Genomic DNA, 16376 nt, shown 5'->3' with positions numbered 1-16376 from the left:
ATCAGCTTTAACTATTTCAAAGGATGCTATTCTTTCTCCCCGCCAGGGAACACCACCCCAGATCACAGTAAGAGGCAGCAGTGACAGAGACACGTGGAGAAAAGCAGCAATCTGCAGGCACTGCATCAGGGTAAAGAACCAAAACCATTCAATTTTACAAGGTATTGAGGATGGTGAGATTTAAAGCATGAGTAGAAATGCTGAAGTCAATGGGATCAGTGCCTGAAGCCCCTTGGAAGCAGATCCAAGCAAACCCAAGAGCTTTGCTCCCATCCCAGTGGCCCTGAGCAAGTCACTGCTGTCTGCATCCCCATGGCTGCTTCTCCCCATGGAGCCCAAGCACTGCTCTGCCTGCTCGTGCCCAGACCCACCCTCTCCTGCTAATTCCCAAAGGACAAGGCTGCATTTCCACCCATCTTCTACCTGCACCTTGAGGAGCATCTGCAGCACTTCTTTGCCATTTGGCCCTCACCTGCAGAGAGGATTGTCCATTTCATTGGCCTGACTGCTCCAGGGACTACGTCTTCCCTGGAGGAGTACTGCAGAAACAAGTTACAAGCTGAAAGGCATGTTTAGGGAGCCCCGAGGTGGACAACTCTTCCGCAAAAAGACTTCACCTGAAATTGCCTTCTCATTCAAAGGCAGGAAGAGGAATTTGGGACCACACGGTGTAATGGCATTAGACTGAGATGCACAAAAAAAAAGGATTTTCACATTGGCTATGAGAAACTAGGTCAAGAGGGAGAAACATCAACCACCTGCCATCCTTGCTAGGGCAGATGTTACTCATAGAGGACTAGAGATCAGAGAAGAGAGGGAAGAGGAGTCAGGCAGGGCAGACCAAGGAAAGTGATTCTCCTGTGGATTAAGAGTAAAAACACCTTCTTTGGAAAACACAATAATTAATGGCATTCATTAGGGAGCTAGCCAGGAAACTAGGTAATTTAATTTCTCAAGTACACAATGTCAGGAAAGATAATGGGCCAAAAGCCAGTGCTGCTAACAAGGTGAAACCTCTTTCATTTATTATCTGAGAGGTGGGGAAGTCAAGCATGAACATCAGAGTGCAGCTAGAGAAACCAGATACACTGAGCAAGTACTAAATTATCCAAATGAGTCCATTATACCTATTGCTGTCACACACCACCCAAGGGAGATGGGAAGCTCTCCCAGCTCACCAGTGATGCCAGGCAGAGGTTTCACTAGGCCAAATATCACACAGAACAGGTTCTCAATTATAGAGAAGGTGAGGGTAAAGGGGAAAAAAACAGAAAAAAAACCCTACCAACCAGGAATTTGCAGTGGGAAATCAAGAGGAAATAATTAAATTCAAATAACATTCCTCTAAAAGATGTTGATGCCTATGAAATGCTGATTTAACCAAGAGCGACAAAAATCATTTAGAATCTGCAGGCAAGTTTGCATTATTAAATACATAGGGAGGCTGGGTCAGTTGTCCCTGCCAAGGGATACCCCATCTTGACTGTTTTGGGAGAAACATGGTGAAAAAAAGAATTCACTCAGGTCAACTTTTTTGCCCTCACACATAAAAGTGTTGGAGACTATCAGCCTTTGTCATTTCTGGGATGAACCTCTAATTTTCTTCCCAAGATCGGAAAACTTAAGCTGAAATCTATCCTTACAGCAAGCAGTCACACCAGAGAGCTTTGCCACCCTCTGAAAAGGTAGTCCGAGGCCTGGGGAGATAACAGGCTTTTATGCAGCACTTGCCCAGGAGCCAGACCTCACCCTTCTTCCTCAGCAGGAGAGCCTGGAGCTCATGCCTGGGGCTGACCCTGCCTTTCCTTGCCAGCAAGCAGGGAAGAAACCCCAGAGCACCAGGGAGGCACCTGGCCAGAGCTGGGAGGCTTGCTTTGATTTGGCAAGGCAAGGTCTCAGCTCTACATGTGCCCTATAGGCATACATTTATTTATTTTAAATGAGCTTAGAAATGGCAAAAGGCTACCAGCACAATCAGTCTAGGACACCAAGATGCTTTAAAAGGAGTATTGAACCAAAAATAAGGCTCTGGGACAGAACCCCCGCCCCCCCCCAATCTTACAAGGTGCCAGAGCAGTATACGTATTCCCCATATTCTTTACGGAGAAACCCAAGATGGTTTCACTGTGCTTGCAGTGCAGGCTACAGTGATCAGCAGGAATGGAAGTGCCCCAAAGCAAGCAAGTACGAGGTAATTCTGTTCCTTTTCCAGCCCTCGAGAAATGTAAAGATTTTTCTCTTTTAAAAAATTGTCAGCCATGTCAGTACATTATTTTTTGTAATTAACATGATGGCACACCATTAAGCACTCCTAATTCAAAAAAAATTCACCGTAACATTATAGCCAACAGGGAAAATGCTTCCTTTTGTTTCAGACAGATTTGAAATTACTTTTGGATAGATATAATCCCTCTAAAATTGCCTGAATTCAGGCAACCTCACTGAAACCCCGTTTCATTTTTATATTCAGGAACAGAAACCCTATTCAGTGCTTACCTCCAAGGGAAAACATTACTGTTATCCAAAAAGGCATTAAGATTTAATACAAACAACACAGTAATTCAGCCTTTTAAAATTCAATAATGGCTCCTCTGATTTGACATATAGTGAAGCTGATTGCAGAACTACCATTAACTTCAGTGATTTGGCTGTGAGCTTTCTGACAAATTCAAAATTACATCCAAATCACACAACATCATTTATTATGATGTAAGCTATTATACAGTAAATTAAAACCAGAGCTAACAGATGTTTCTACAGCTCAGTTTTACTTAAAAGTTACACAACTAAAACCCACCATTTTTAATTTTTTTATTTAAACCTAGGTACAGACTACTGAATCTAAGTACACTTAATATTTAATACAAACAGTATGATCCCTAGGAGAATTTAGTGCTGCCAATGAAGCCAGTACTGCTGTAGACATTGCTTAGCAGGAGGAAGTGTTTGCAAAGCTCAGGCCCATAACTGATGTACCAACAGCAAACACACGGACCCCTGTGTGTGTCCTCCAACTTCAGAGTTCAATTTCTGAGAATCAAGCTGGGATCACAATATCAGATTCATATACCAGAGACCGGAATAGCAGCAAAGATTATAGCAGCAATGATTAAGGCCCGTAGTACACGGCTTGTTGTTGAATTTGGGGCCACTTACAGCAAATGTGTCAGTTCTGTAAGTGTGCCAATTCCTCCACCTCCTTCGCTAAAAGATAAGGATCTAAGTCAATAAATGCAGAAGGGATCAAACACCCAGCTCCCCAGTTGCTGCCAAATCAGCCCTGGAACAGTCACAGATTTCCTCTCCATCACACCTGCAGCCTCCCCAAAGCCCATAGCAGAGCTGCCAGGATGTTGCTCAGCATCCTGTGTATCCTCTGCTCCTCCTGCCCTGTGCAGAAGTGTTTGCCCAGGCACACCTCTGCTTTATCGCTGCGGAGCACCTAAATGTCTCCTGCAAGTGCTGCTTCACCTTTTCAGATAGTCATTAATGTAATCAGCTTCAGAGAAGCCTCTGCATACTCTTTCCCCGAATAATTGGGGAAAAAATGTGTTTTTTTTTTTTTTTGTTATTTCTTATTAGCTTTGCAGTGGCGTTAGCACTCCCAGCTGAAACAGGTCCCTGCTGTGCTGAACACTGCAATAACCACATCGAGAAGCAAAGTCCTTGCCCCAGAGGGTCTTTACAGACAGAAAGTATGGGATTAATAGGGCAAACCAAAGCCACCAAGCAGGTGACTGCAGCTGAGCTGAGGACACCTCCTGACTCTAATTCCCCACCCCGTTCTGGTAACCACGGGGGTACCAGCAACCCAACATTTGCTGTCTTTATGCCTCTCCCCCACTGCAGACAGCCACCTGTGTGCTGGAAAGCAGGCTCAGAAGAGACAGAGATGCTCCTGACAAACCCCAAGGAGGTAAATGACAACTGATGAACTATTTAAGCAGTGGCAGTTCATGAATAAGTCAGTCATGAACAAGTTAAAGATTCTTACTAGAAGGTTTTAAACCGCCAGAGGCAGGAGGGACCCCAGAAGAAGCCCAACAGCCCCCAGAAGCAATGGTCTGCTCCTGTGGTCACATACACTGGCTTTAATACAGCAGTGCTTGTCCCCACCCTAGGTCTTACCTTACTGCTGTACTGTTGGGCTGTATTTCTTCATTTTTGCGGTGGGGAGTGTAAAATCCCATCACTGATAACAGGGGGCAGCCTACACAAGCAGCTCTGACCACAGCCAGGCTGCTGGCAGGCAGTCTACTGAGTCAAAAGCCCTACAGATACTTCACAGACAGCTGCTAGTGCCCGCTGGAGGACCTAGAATTACACAGCTACTTTCATCTAGAAACCCCAGCTTTCATCCTAAACCCACAATTAGCAGCTCTGTGCAGACAGGACTGACAGAGGGACAGGTTGAACATCTTGCCAAAAATCTGGGCCAGAGCTGGGATCCTTTTTTGTTAGACATCACTGTGTGTGCTGTTAAAAAAAGCAATGCTCTCTCTCTTTGCACAGCACCTTGGAAGTGAGTACACCAAACATTTGGTGTTTTTCTTTCAGATGTGGGTGTTCAGCACAATGCCTCAGGCACTGACCAACCACAGCTGAAAGTCCTGTGCATCAGCTCTGCTGGAGGAGAGGACGGAGAGCTGAGAGCAGCTGCAGGTGTCTCGAGTTCTTAAAAGTATGAAGAAAGAACAAGAGTCAAAGCTGCAGTTTTACAGTCCTGTATAAACATGTACATTCTCTTCATCTTTTCACTCTTTCAAACACTAATCATCCCCAGAAAGCTTGTGACACAGGTGAAGGATGAATTTCCATGACCCTGTGTTAGAAAGCAACCAGAGACAGGATTTTGCAGTGCTTTCACAGGCTGGGAACACCATCAGTCCTACAAAAAAACATCTAAATTATGATATGGGATTTCAAGTGGTACCTGTGAGTCTGCCTACACACGCATGGGCTGAAAAGGTTCGTTTCTCTTCTCTTATTCACACTCAGTCTGAGTCACCCAGGTGGCATTTCCTACCTTCTCGATATCCTCCTCCCAGGGAACTTATCTTGAAGCATTAAGGCTCTGCAGCACACAAACTAGGCAGGCACCAAAAGAAAAATCAACTTCTGGCCAAAGTTTCTTCCCTCAGATTATTTTATTTCTGATGCAAGAATGGAGGGGGAAGAAACTCTTTTAGCATAAAAAACCTTAGTGATATTTCAGAAGATTTCTGCCAAGGAGGATTAGAGACATTGTTACAAGCTGCCAAGAAACAAGAGGGCATGTGTACATATGCTAGTCTGGGAAAGGATAAAAGTAAAATAATTGCAGCTGAACTTGCCCAGATAACACAAAATAAATACAAAACCTTCTATTAAGCTGACATAGAAATAGAAAAGCTCCAGGAGTTACAGGGATCCAGACCTAGCCCAAGAAATATTAATACCCCTTATCTGTCTGTGCCATGGATTTACTCTCAGGCTGTCAGAGTTGATCTAGTTATTTCCTGCAGGAGTTGCCACTTGCTGTACTTTATCTGAATGTGGCTGTAAGCAGCTGTCAACATGCAAATAAACTTCCCCAGCATGCACTACAGCACTTGAATTTCCTCTGCAAGCATCCTCTGCGTTATTTGTCTACAGGTGATTCCATCCTCAGCTGCACAATTGCTCTCCATCCCAAGACAGCAAACAAGCTGCAAACGTCTGCGTGCACCGCTAGTGAACCAGGTAGCCAGCCCACTCTTGGTTTCATTTCTGAGCCTGTCTGGATTTCAGAGGGGATAGGGAATCAATCTCCCTCTTCCATTACAAGCCCAAAGGGCCATTCAGAGATAAAGCCCTGCATCGAGACAAAACAGGCCTGGCTACCTCCTGCTGGCAGAGACACTCGTAATTTACCTTACAGCACCCCAAGGTTAATGCCTATTTGTACTGGCACCTCCACCTCCCATGGCACACAGCTGGATTTTCAGCCTAGTGATTCCGGGCCTTATTGCCTGTACAGCACAGAGGCAGGTCAGATGGGATGGCAACTTTTATACCTGCTGGTAAATGTCTTTAGAAACAAAGCTTCCAGTGTTGGAGAACTCAGCACAGTCACAGTAATCGTTCATCTCCTCCACTGGTGAATCTCACCTTTTCATTTCTTATTGGAGTTCATCAGATTTCAATGCCCCACAGCACCTTTTGCGTGACTTTTTGACGCCTGCTAGACTGAAGCAAGACCAAGCCTGGGTACCCAGGCAGGTACTGCAGTAGTTCATGGTAAGCCTGCTTTCACACCTCTGGACTTCTTTCAAGTCACTGCATGTATTAAAGATGAGCAGAGAGATTTTTCAGCCCATGAAATGTGGATGAAGATCCAGAAGTACCTGAGAGCCTGCCCCAGGTTTTGCTCCAGGCCTGGTGTGCTTTGCCTGTTGAAGTACCGGGGCAGAACCCCCTGCTGCTCTGCACTGTATCATCAGGCACACAGCTCTCAAGAGGAAAACAAGGAGTGATTTTTCACTCTCTAAGCTTTGAAAAGTCCAATTCCTGGAAACGTTATTTAAAGCCCTGCTATGACTGTCTTTGCAATGGGCTGCAGCACACAGAGGACTAACACCAAAGAATGAGGCAGGTGCACGATATCAAAAAGGTGACATAATTCACTACGAAATATTAGAGGGCACCTTTATGAGAAGGACAGGGGGAAGGAAGTGTTATTACCACACACTCCCAGTCTGGGAGTCATAAGTCAGTTGTAATCCATACTGAGATCAGCTCTACCAACTAATTGAACTGAAAAGCAAGCTGAAAGCAATCTAAATCCTACCATTTTCCAGGGAGCACAGGCTCCATTCAGAAAGCTCGTCCACAGCCGATCAGCTCTAAGCATGTAATTAGAGCCACAGGGTAAAGTCCTGGCCTTCACAGCAAGCTCCTGCTGAGTGGGATCCAGGCAGGACTTTGCCTGTCAGATTTCATGAGTGCTTAGAGACTTCCCTGAATCCAGGCAGGAATTTCAGCTCCTCACAGAGAAAGCATTTGTGCAATTTATTTCTATTCCCTTCACAAAGAAGTCACACAAGGCCAAAATCTCCAAATGTTGGTGTCCTACACTGAGGTACGTTTTGAAGTTTTTTTGCTAGAGCTGGACAAACACAGACAAACTTCCCCTCTGACCATCCCTGCCATAAGCCCTGGTTCCCAGGATCAGGATCTCAAGGGTGAATTTGTGACTTGGCTTGAGGCTTAACTTCCCCAAGCCTTCAAAATACTCAAGCATCTCCTTCACTGCAAACCTGTCAGCAGTCTCAGTGGAGCCAGCACTTGCCCAGTTAAGCAGCTCATTAATTGTTATGGTGGATGAAGTTTGCCTCCTTTGCAGGGGGTGTGATGCTTTTTGCAGTACAAATACTGTTGGACAGGCAGTCACTTGGTGCATTCAGCTGTTTAACAAGACAACTAATTTTTCACTCTTTGCTTAAATTCTCCAAGTCGAAAGGTTTTTTGAAAATTTCCCCAGGACAACAACTGGTGGTTTTCCAGACAAAGGCCACCAGAACTTGCTGGTGTGTCACAAGAACAGCGGCCAGCTTATGCCTGAGGGGCTCTGGACCGAGCTGAGGACATGCCTCCTTCCATTTATCCCTTGCAAAAGTGTGGAACAGTCTCCAAGAATTAAAACCCACCAAAAAAAAAAAAAAAAAGCCTTTGAGGTTACAAATAACATATAATATTTTGTTGAATTTATAAAGTCAAGCTATTAAAGAAAAAGTTAGTCTCATGCCTGCATGCTTGAACATTAGTATTTTAACTAAGGGTTAATACAAGCATTAGTATTTTAACCAGAATTAGCCCAGACCATGGTACCCCATGCACGATGGGAGGTCAACAACTAGGACCATGTAACACCATGTAGATCCCATCCTCTGCATGGGATGGAGACTGGCAACACACCTGAGATGTGCTAAATTTTAAGCCTTGGACCCCAAACTCTAAGTTAGGGATTTCAGGTGTAACATTAAAGCTGTTAAGGAACAGGGCATTGCTCCAAAGTTCAACAGCATTTTTATCTCCAACACAAAGACAAATCATGCTGTCATTTGAAAGACATCTTTTCACAAGACACTACAAAGCAGAATAATTCAAATACACAAATGATAAAGGACTTGTGAAAGCATAACTCTTCTTGGTCTTTTGACAGAGATTTTTAAGATTCGTTGGCACATCACTTCGTATGCAAATAAATAAAAAGAAATAGAGCAGGAAAGCACAAAAGACTCCTCACCCCTTACCTGATTTACTGCCAGGACTTCCAGCACAGTTCAACACTCATTGCTAGGGCCAGATCTTCAAGGCTCCATTAGTCCACATTTTTATTTAAAATATCAAATTATAAACCTTTTATTTCACAATGAAGCAGCTTAGCCCACGTTCCCCCAGTCCACATGCGTTTGGGAAAGTTTATTAGAAGCAAAAGTTTTCAAACAATCATCAAAAAGTTTTTAGCTCTCCATTATTAACTGAGGTCAATTCAGCTGCTCTGAGAGTGAAGCTGTGGCAGGGGAGCAAACAGGACTCCCTGCTCCTCCCTGCCCCAATTTCTGCCTGTTCTCAGGGATCTCCTCCACCTGTGCTAACAAGCAGCAATCATTCTCATCCATTTTCTCCCACAGAGGACAATGTGATGAGGCTCTGAAGAGCTAGCAGAGTCCCTCAGCCAACATGCTGCTAGTTTAGGTTTTCCACCTTGCTGTTAAACATTGGCATCAGGCTCAGGATAAACAGGAGCTGTTACGGCATTTCTTTGCACGCATCCAGCCCCAGAACTTTTTATCTGCGTATTCTAACTGCTCTTATTGATTTTATTTTTAGCTTTTTAATTACATCAGGAAGAAAGATTATAAAACTTTTGGATACACCTCAAATTGTTGTTGGGTCTTATTCGCTCACTTTCAGTAGGAAAGAGGAACGGGGCTGTATGCATCTACAGCTTGGAGTATAAATGACAGAAAAGTGAAAATCACCACCCACCAGCAGACTGGAGCTTCTCTCCCCACTGCATAACAACTGTGCCTGCGGTGCTCAGCCTGTTCCCTTCTTCAGCTGCTGATTGCAGATTGCTAAGAGAAGCCACCTGGGAGAGACAGCTTTCTTCCCAAGGCTCAGGTGTCCTCAGCAGAACCGGCTGAGGCAGCCAGGAGGTGAGGCAGGGGCACAGGCACCAGCACGGTGGGTATTTATGTGCCAAGGGCAGTCAGCTGAGAGCCCTTTCACAGTTAATGAGGGCTTTAAAAAAATATGAAGCCAGAAAGGACCTATTGACTTCTGAGAGATGGAGGGGAGATGAAAAGAGGAAAGAAAGAAAAAAAATAAAAAAAGAAGAATAACCAGTTGAACGTTAACCAGTTTTTCTGCTGTCATAGGGCTCATCCATTTTTTGTTTCTCCCATTTAGCTCACCCTGCCTTTCTCTATATAGTAAGGACTAGAGTCATTTTAACTTTTTGTATAAGAGAGGAAGAAAACTCCACTTCTAACATCAGTACAAATCCTAGCAAAAGCCTCTTCTCAAGGCACAGGCCAGGTTTTTTTGATGGAGCCAATCCTATATAACAAAGAACATCCTGAGTCATAAAGTTAAATAAATCTTAATGTATTATTTTGCTTTTCTTTATTCAGACTGGTAGATTTGCTCACTTTTCTCCACTTGAGCACAGATTTTCTCCCCTCTTGCCCAAGCATTTTCTAGATGAGCAAAGGACACCTGGGGAGAGCTGTGCGTGACGGCAAGCCTTGCCTGCACTGGACCATTGATCACTTCACCCCTGCTTTGCAACAGAAGCAGAATTAGGTCAGTGCAGAAGGCTCAGAAAAGTCTGATCAAAAAACTCTGGTTTGAAGACACCATCTGCAGTTCCTCCTCAGGTCACAACTTGCCAGATGCATTGTCTTTCAAAAAAAAAAAAAAAAGATTAAAGATTTCACTGAAATTAAAATACTACATAAAGAAATATGGCTCTGGTTTCATGATGACCTGGTCATCACTGCCTGCCAAAAGCAAACTAACGCAAGTGATGTCTCATGAAGCCTCTTTGGAAGAGCTACCTTTAAGGACTAAAACTGAACTTTGAAGACTGATGTTGCCTCAGTCACCGCTGATCCGATCACCTTTTGTGTTCATGTCCTGCTCAGTTTTCCCTTCAAGCCCTTATCCTGAAGAAATACCCCTAAGAAACCTCTAAGACTTATCTGTGTTATAAATAAAGCAGCAGCATTAATACTTAAAGTACTTAATAACCATCTGTCAGGATATGACAATAAAGTAAATTAATACCCCAAAGTCCTGATTTTGATCTCACTTTCATTGGTTTTAGAGCACTAAAACTATTGGTATCATTTGGGTCATTTACAGTCAAATAACTGAGATTAGTCTGACCTTGCATTGCTCTAATAAATACATTACAGTAACAACAGATCTGGAGTCAAAAGAAGTTTGCCACTGGTTGCAACAGTAGCATGGTGTAAATAATACATGGATATTAGAAAAGCAATTACGTCCCAATATCAGAGCCCTTATCAGGAGCACATACTGCTCTGCAACACAAGCTGGCCTTGTCGGGATGAATGCCCATGCTAAATTACAGTGTTACAGGTCAACCAGATATTCACTTTGTTTCTGTAGTTATGGAGACTGCTCCAAGGTTAAGGTCAGACTGATATGTATACATATGTATGTATACATATTTAATAGATCTCCTTTAGGACATGAGCTCATCCTCCAGAGAACACGGAACCCAACCTTGGCCTTGACAGGTGTGGGATGATGTCTCCATTTAACTCCAGTCCCTTCTGGGTGATGCACAGGATGGAGAGGGAAGGCACAATGAAGCTGTCTCAGAAAAATTGCTGTCAGTCTGATGTCATTTTAGAGGAACAAGGCCAATACCCAGTGTAAGCCCATAAACTGGGATGTGTTTCTACAAACAGAGCCCTGGCAAGGAGTTCATCTGTGTAGACCTACACTGGAGATGCCTAAAATTAGGAGAGGTGAATCTCACACTGAATATTGTTCCTTTGTATGTGTGGGAAGCACAGACTCACCTTTTCTCTGTCCCTGTTTTTGTGCCTCTAAACTGAGGATACAAATACAAGATCCAGCTGAGTTCATTAATGCTGCTCAGGCCGTTGGAGATCTGTGGTCAAAGAGGGAGCCCAAATTCTCACCACTCCATCTGTTGGGGTCTTCCCACTTTGGAGCTGCTTCTCGTAAGGTCAGCGAGCAAAACCTTGACCCCAGCTTTGGTCAAAGCCATTTGTTACTTGGCGGAGATCTCGTTTGCCACTCAGAAAGGATGAAAGATTGCACTATGAGATGAACCACGTTCAGTCTTCCTGCGCAAAGGTTATGATTGGGCTTAAAAAGAGGAGGTCAAGTCTAACAACCCAGATGGACCCATGTTATTGTACATAATTTATGGATGGATTAGAGGGAGCTTTTAACAAATTTCCGTCCTTTGCAGCAAGCAAAGCCTGTAATCTGCCTGTCCCTTTAAATTGCCATAATAATGGTGTAAAATTATGGAACAGAAAACAATAAACACAATTTACAAAGCCCGTCAGTGACAGTTATCATAATAATGCTGGTTTAAATAAGGGAGCAGTGCCAAACTACTTTAATGTTGTCTGAAGCATCCACCATAAGACATATTTATGTTTATAGATGTTAATATTGATAGAAAATTATTTTAGGCGCATATTTCTGTTCAAACAACAACAACAACAACAAAAAGCGGTATGAGCTAAATGAACCAAAAGCAAGAGAGAAAAAAATACTGTTTAAAAAACAATTTCAATATGCTTTCTGGAGGAAAGGAACAGGCACCTTACTTAAAGCCTTGCAATGCAGCAGTGTAGCATTGATGCCTTACGGGTAGTAAAAATATTTAAGCATTATTGCTACTTTTTTATAACAAAAAAATAACAGAATCAATAATTATTAACTATTTGTAATATATTTAAATTATTGTTAATTGATTATATGTTATATGATGCCAGGCAGACAGCCCAGCACCCAACATTCAGGCTGCAGAAAGAAGGTGGAAAAAAACATTTCATAGCAAATATATGGATACATCAACAAGCTATACAAACTCCTCAGTAACGTACAACAAAACCTCTTTTTTCTTAACAGTTCTCATTTTTCCACATCTCAGGCAGTGTTGTGCATGCACAGGGATCAGTATCTGATCTGGTCCAGGGCATGGGAGAGATACAGCCTCATTAGCACAAAGTTCCACTATAGGTAACTCATTGCAGGCTTACTGCTATATTTGCAATTGTTTTTTTCAGCTATTCACATTTCTGTTTCATTTAAAGAAAAGAAAAATTAAGTCTCCTGAAAATTAGTGACTCTTGAAGATGCTCCATGAGCTGACACTCTTTTATCTTTCCTCTGGAAGAAGATGATTTATGCAGCCACCAGTTTTGACTGCTCAGAGAATGCATTTTGTTTGCTTTTCCTGTTAGTTTTTAGTATAAAATTAAAAGTCAAAAGGCTAACAAATGAAAAAGCTGTTAGGGTGTAGGTTAATTACTCCCCAGAAATTGTCTTGCTCATGCAGCTACAAAGTTTGCTAGTCATAAAAGTACATTTTTCAAGCTAAAACTTAGCAATATTCACTTAAAAACTGCAGTAGCGAAGGTCAAAATTGCTGAGCACAGGAGATGGAAACGAGCTGGGCCACGAAGACAGTCTGTGTTGAACACCTTGCAGGGCACGTTCACCTCTGATGAGCTGGCTGAAAACTCACCCAAAAAACTTAACTATAAAGATGCGAACCATCACTACTTTTCCAACTGAAATCACAGAATGCAGAGGTTGCCACAAAGCCCCCAGATTATTTTTGTGGGTGTTTTATCAACCTGCTCTCCATGACAGGCAGATTCGCATCAGCCTGGCACAGTCTGTGAACTCACTGCGATAAAAAGATGTCAGGACAGTGGGGCACATCCTGGGAAGAGAGCACGCAGGGGGCAGAGGTGCTGGTTTCCATCATTTCTTGTGGAAGGCCATGTGTCCCTCTGTCAGTCCATCACTTCTGCTCCCAACGCCCATGCTGAATTTCAACCACTGCTGACAGCAAGTCAGAGCTTTCCAGGAGAGCCTCTCCCTGGAAAAGTTAGGGGATTTTTAGGGAAATACAAAGCTCCTGTGGATAGCACACATATGCTTGTGCCTTCTTTATTCCAGAGAGCTCGGCAAGGGGAGAAATCCCAGCCACAAAGTGGGTTGTCTGGTGTCTAACATGGTAGAAAACCTCATTTAAACTCTTCTACTTATCTGAGCACTTGCAATATCTCTTTGCTGGGTCAGTCCTCCAGGGTGCGAAATAAGAACATGGGTGCAGCCTACTGCTGCTCTTGTATAAAGAAAAATAAATTAAATTAAAAAACCTGTCCACCAAGATCCACAAATCCAGAGGAAGATAATTTTCCTCAGCTCCACTGCTCAGAAAACCATTTTGGATGTGTTGTGAATGTTTCTAGCTTGGTGACACGCACGGTTCTTCCTGCAGTCATGTGTGAACATTTAATTCTGCTAGCAACCTGAATACAGTGATACCAGCGGGTTTATTTTATATAATAAGAGGCCTGTGCTGACATAGAGTCAAGATCTGCTCTCCAATTAGTTTTTACTAATTATTTCTTATGCAAATGAGTGAGGCAATACACTGATTAGATAAAATGATATAAACAAATCCAGATAGTGTGAGTGTAACAGGCAATAAAGAAATACTGAAAGTCCAAAGGCACCAGTGTAAAGTGCTTGTGATTTGAGAGGAAACACCTCCAGGCCTTAAACAATACAAGCAGCTGCTAGATGTGAGATAAATTTTTATATCATTACTGCTGCCCTCTGTAATCCCTAAGAGTTTATGAAAACCAAGAATGACAAATGGCTCTGGGAGAGCTGGGGTTTTGGGGTGAGCTGCTGGGGTGCAGGTGGGTTGTCCCCCGACAGCCTACGTGTCCCTGCAAGTGGACAACCCTCAGGAGAAAAAGAGATGCATTAGAAAAATGCATCTTCATTAGAAAATAAGGCAGCTTGAGCGAGAGCAGGAGCCTCCTGGGGAAGGTGCAGGGTTGCCAGGTGAGATGGGATTTTCAGCTTTGCCAGCTGCAGGCAGCTTGGCAGAAGGACAGAAAGGTCTGGTCTGTGCAGCCTCCTCCTTCCTCCCTTCAGAAAGAACCAGGGAGATCCCCCCGGCCATACATAGCAGCCAAAAGATTGCTATGGAATGAAGTTTTTCTATTAGTATCAGTTTAGAATTAAAAAGATTGTTATCAGTTTAGGAGTTACAGAGTTGCAGGGTCTGGCTGCAGGGATAGTGGCAGTCCTGCATAACTGGTGCTCCATGAGGCTGAAAAATAAATCCCTGATGGTGATCGATTTATTCTCACCATCACTCAAAGGACCTACTCAATCAGTTTTCCAAACAGTGTGATACTGAAATCCATCACTGCAGCACAACCTTTCCAAAATGTTGCCACGTGAAACAAAGCTTCCAAGAGATTTATTAAGGATGTGATTGAAGAGACACTTCTGAAATACAAAAACATTTGCAGTACAGGCTACTTCACGAAACAGCTACGTGGGAACTGAAAAATATGACCTAATCTTTTCAAGTGCACGGGATGCATGTTCCATATTTATCATTGTGAGCTGCACAGCCACAGAAACATCCGAGGAGCACAGCATCAGGGAATCAAGTATTTTGTTTTATCACCTGATTGCTTTTGCAGTGAGCAGCAAAGAAAGCAAATTATTTGCAAAATTATCAGGCTCCGTCAGCGCCTCAGCATTCCTCAAGGGAAATAATGCGCTCAGAAACACGAATGTTCCCAAGATTAACTTCCACTGCCTGAAAGGCTTTTGCCTGCCTGACCTGACTGCAGCCCATGGTTTTATCAAGTGCTGCTGAGCCAGCAGGCAGGGAGATGGAAACACTGCCGAGAAGTGCTCCTGCCTCACCTGGGGAAAGGGTGGCTTCTTTTCCCAAATACTTACCTGGAGCCTGGCAAGGCGGAAAGGTTGCTAAAACTGGCAGTGTGACAGTGCTGGCTGTCAGTACATCTGACAAGACAGAGAACTGATGTTGTGCTCTCTCTTTTTTGCAAAAAATAAATAAAAAAGATGCCCTGTGAATAGTGGATTTGAGTGGGACAATCTCTTCCCTTGACTGGCTAGCAATGCTGTGTCTGATGCACCCCAGGTTGGCCCTCCTGGCTGCCAGGGCGCACTGCTGGCTCGCGTTCAGTTTGCTGTCAACCACAACCCCCAGATCCCTTTCTGCGGGGCTGCTCTCCAGCCTCTAGTCCCCCAATCTGTAAGTACAGCCAGGGTTGCCCCTTCCCAGCTGCAGAATCCGGCACTTGCTCTTTTTAAAATTCATATTGTTGTTCACTGCAGTAGTTATAGGCACTTAAAGATCTTCCCTCTCTGTGACGGACAACAGCTCCTTTGTGGATTTAAATGGTTTACTTCTCTATCCATACCATTGGGAGATGACCAAAACCTAGAGTGCTGCAAGCACCTCACCAGCCAGCAATAGATCCTGGTCATCACAGCTGTAGAGCTGGTGGGCAAAGCCAATCAACCAACCAACCAGCCAAAAAAAGATAAATAAAGATTCATGAAAAGATGTTATTTCAGGAGGTGCTGCCTGTGGTGCAAGAAGGGAGGTTAGGACCTGTGTTGGCTCCTCCCAGCAGGCCCCACAACGTGAAGGCATCTTGCTGGGCACCCTCAGGAGCGAGGAGGCAGCAGCTCCCAAAAGCAACAGGACTCTTTTTTTAAAACTAGCACGGAACTAAAATCTGACACTCAGTACCACACAGCACTGCCGAGGCCAAAAATACAAACTGGCAATTGCAGTTTGAGGGAATAGCCGCAGAAGGGCCGTTTATTGCTTTTCCTTATTTCTTCTGCTCTTTCCTCAAGAATCCACTGCTGGGCACTGTCAGAAACTGGCTGTGGTGAAACATCTCTCTAATTCACTGTGGCCTTTTATTTATCCTCTCTCAGAGGAAAGGCTGCAAATGCCACTATGGAAAATGACGGATGCTGAGATCTTGAGGAAATGAACCATTCCTTGATTGCTTGCTTAGCTGAGCAATTTGCAACGTGATATATGCCAATTATATCATACAGTGTCAATTTGTCTATTCATTTTTCCCTCTCCACATGTTTCCTCTTCTTGATTGAATAATCACTGACAATAATCACAAGCAGCTGTGGGAAGGAAGTGCATCCATTGGGTTTAATGTCAGCAGGAATGAGAACTGATTTCTCCAGTATTCACCACAGCTCTGCATCTTCCAAGGAATGTACGTTTT

Source organism: Cygnus atratus, chromosome Z (assembly GCF_013377495.2).
Source record: "Cygnus atratus isolate AKBS03 ecotype Queensland, Australia chromosome Z, CAtr_DNAZoo_HiC_assembly, whole genome shotgun sequence".
Taxonomy (NCBI): Eukaryota; Metazoa; Chordata; class Aves; order Anseriformes; family Anatidae; genus Cygnus; species Cygnus atratus.
Note: the sequence above shows the minus strand (reverse complement) of the source record.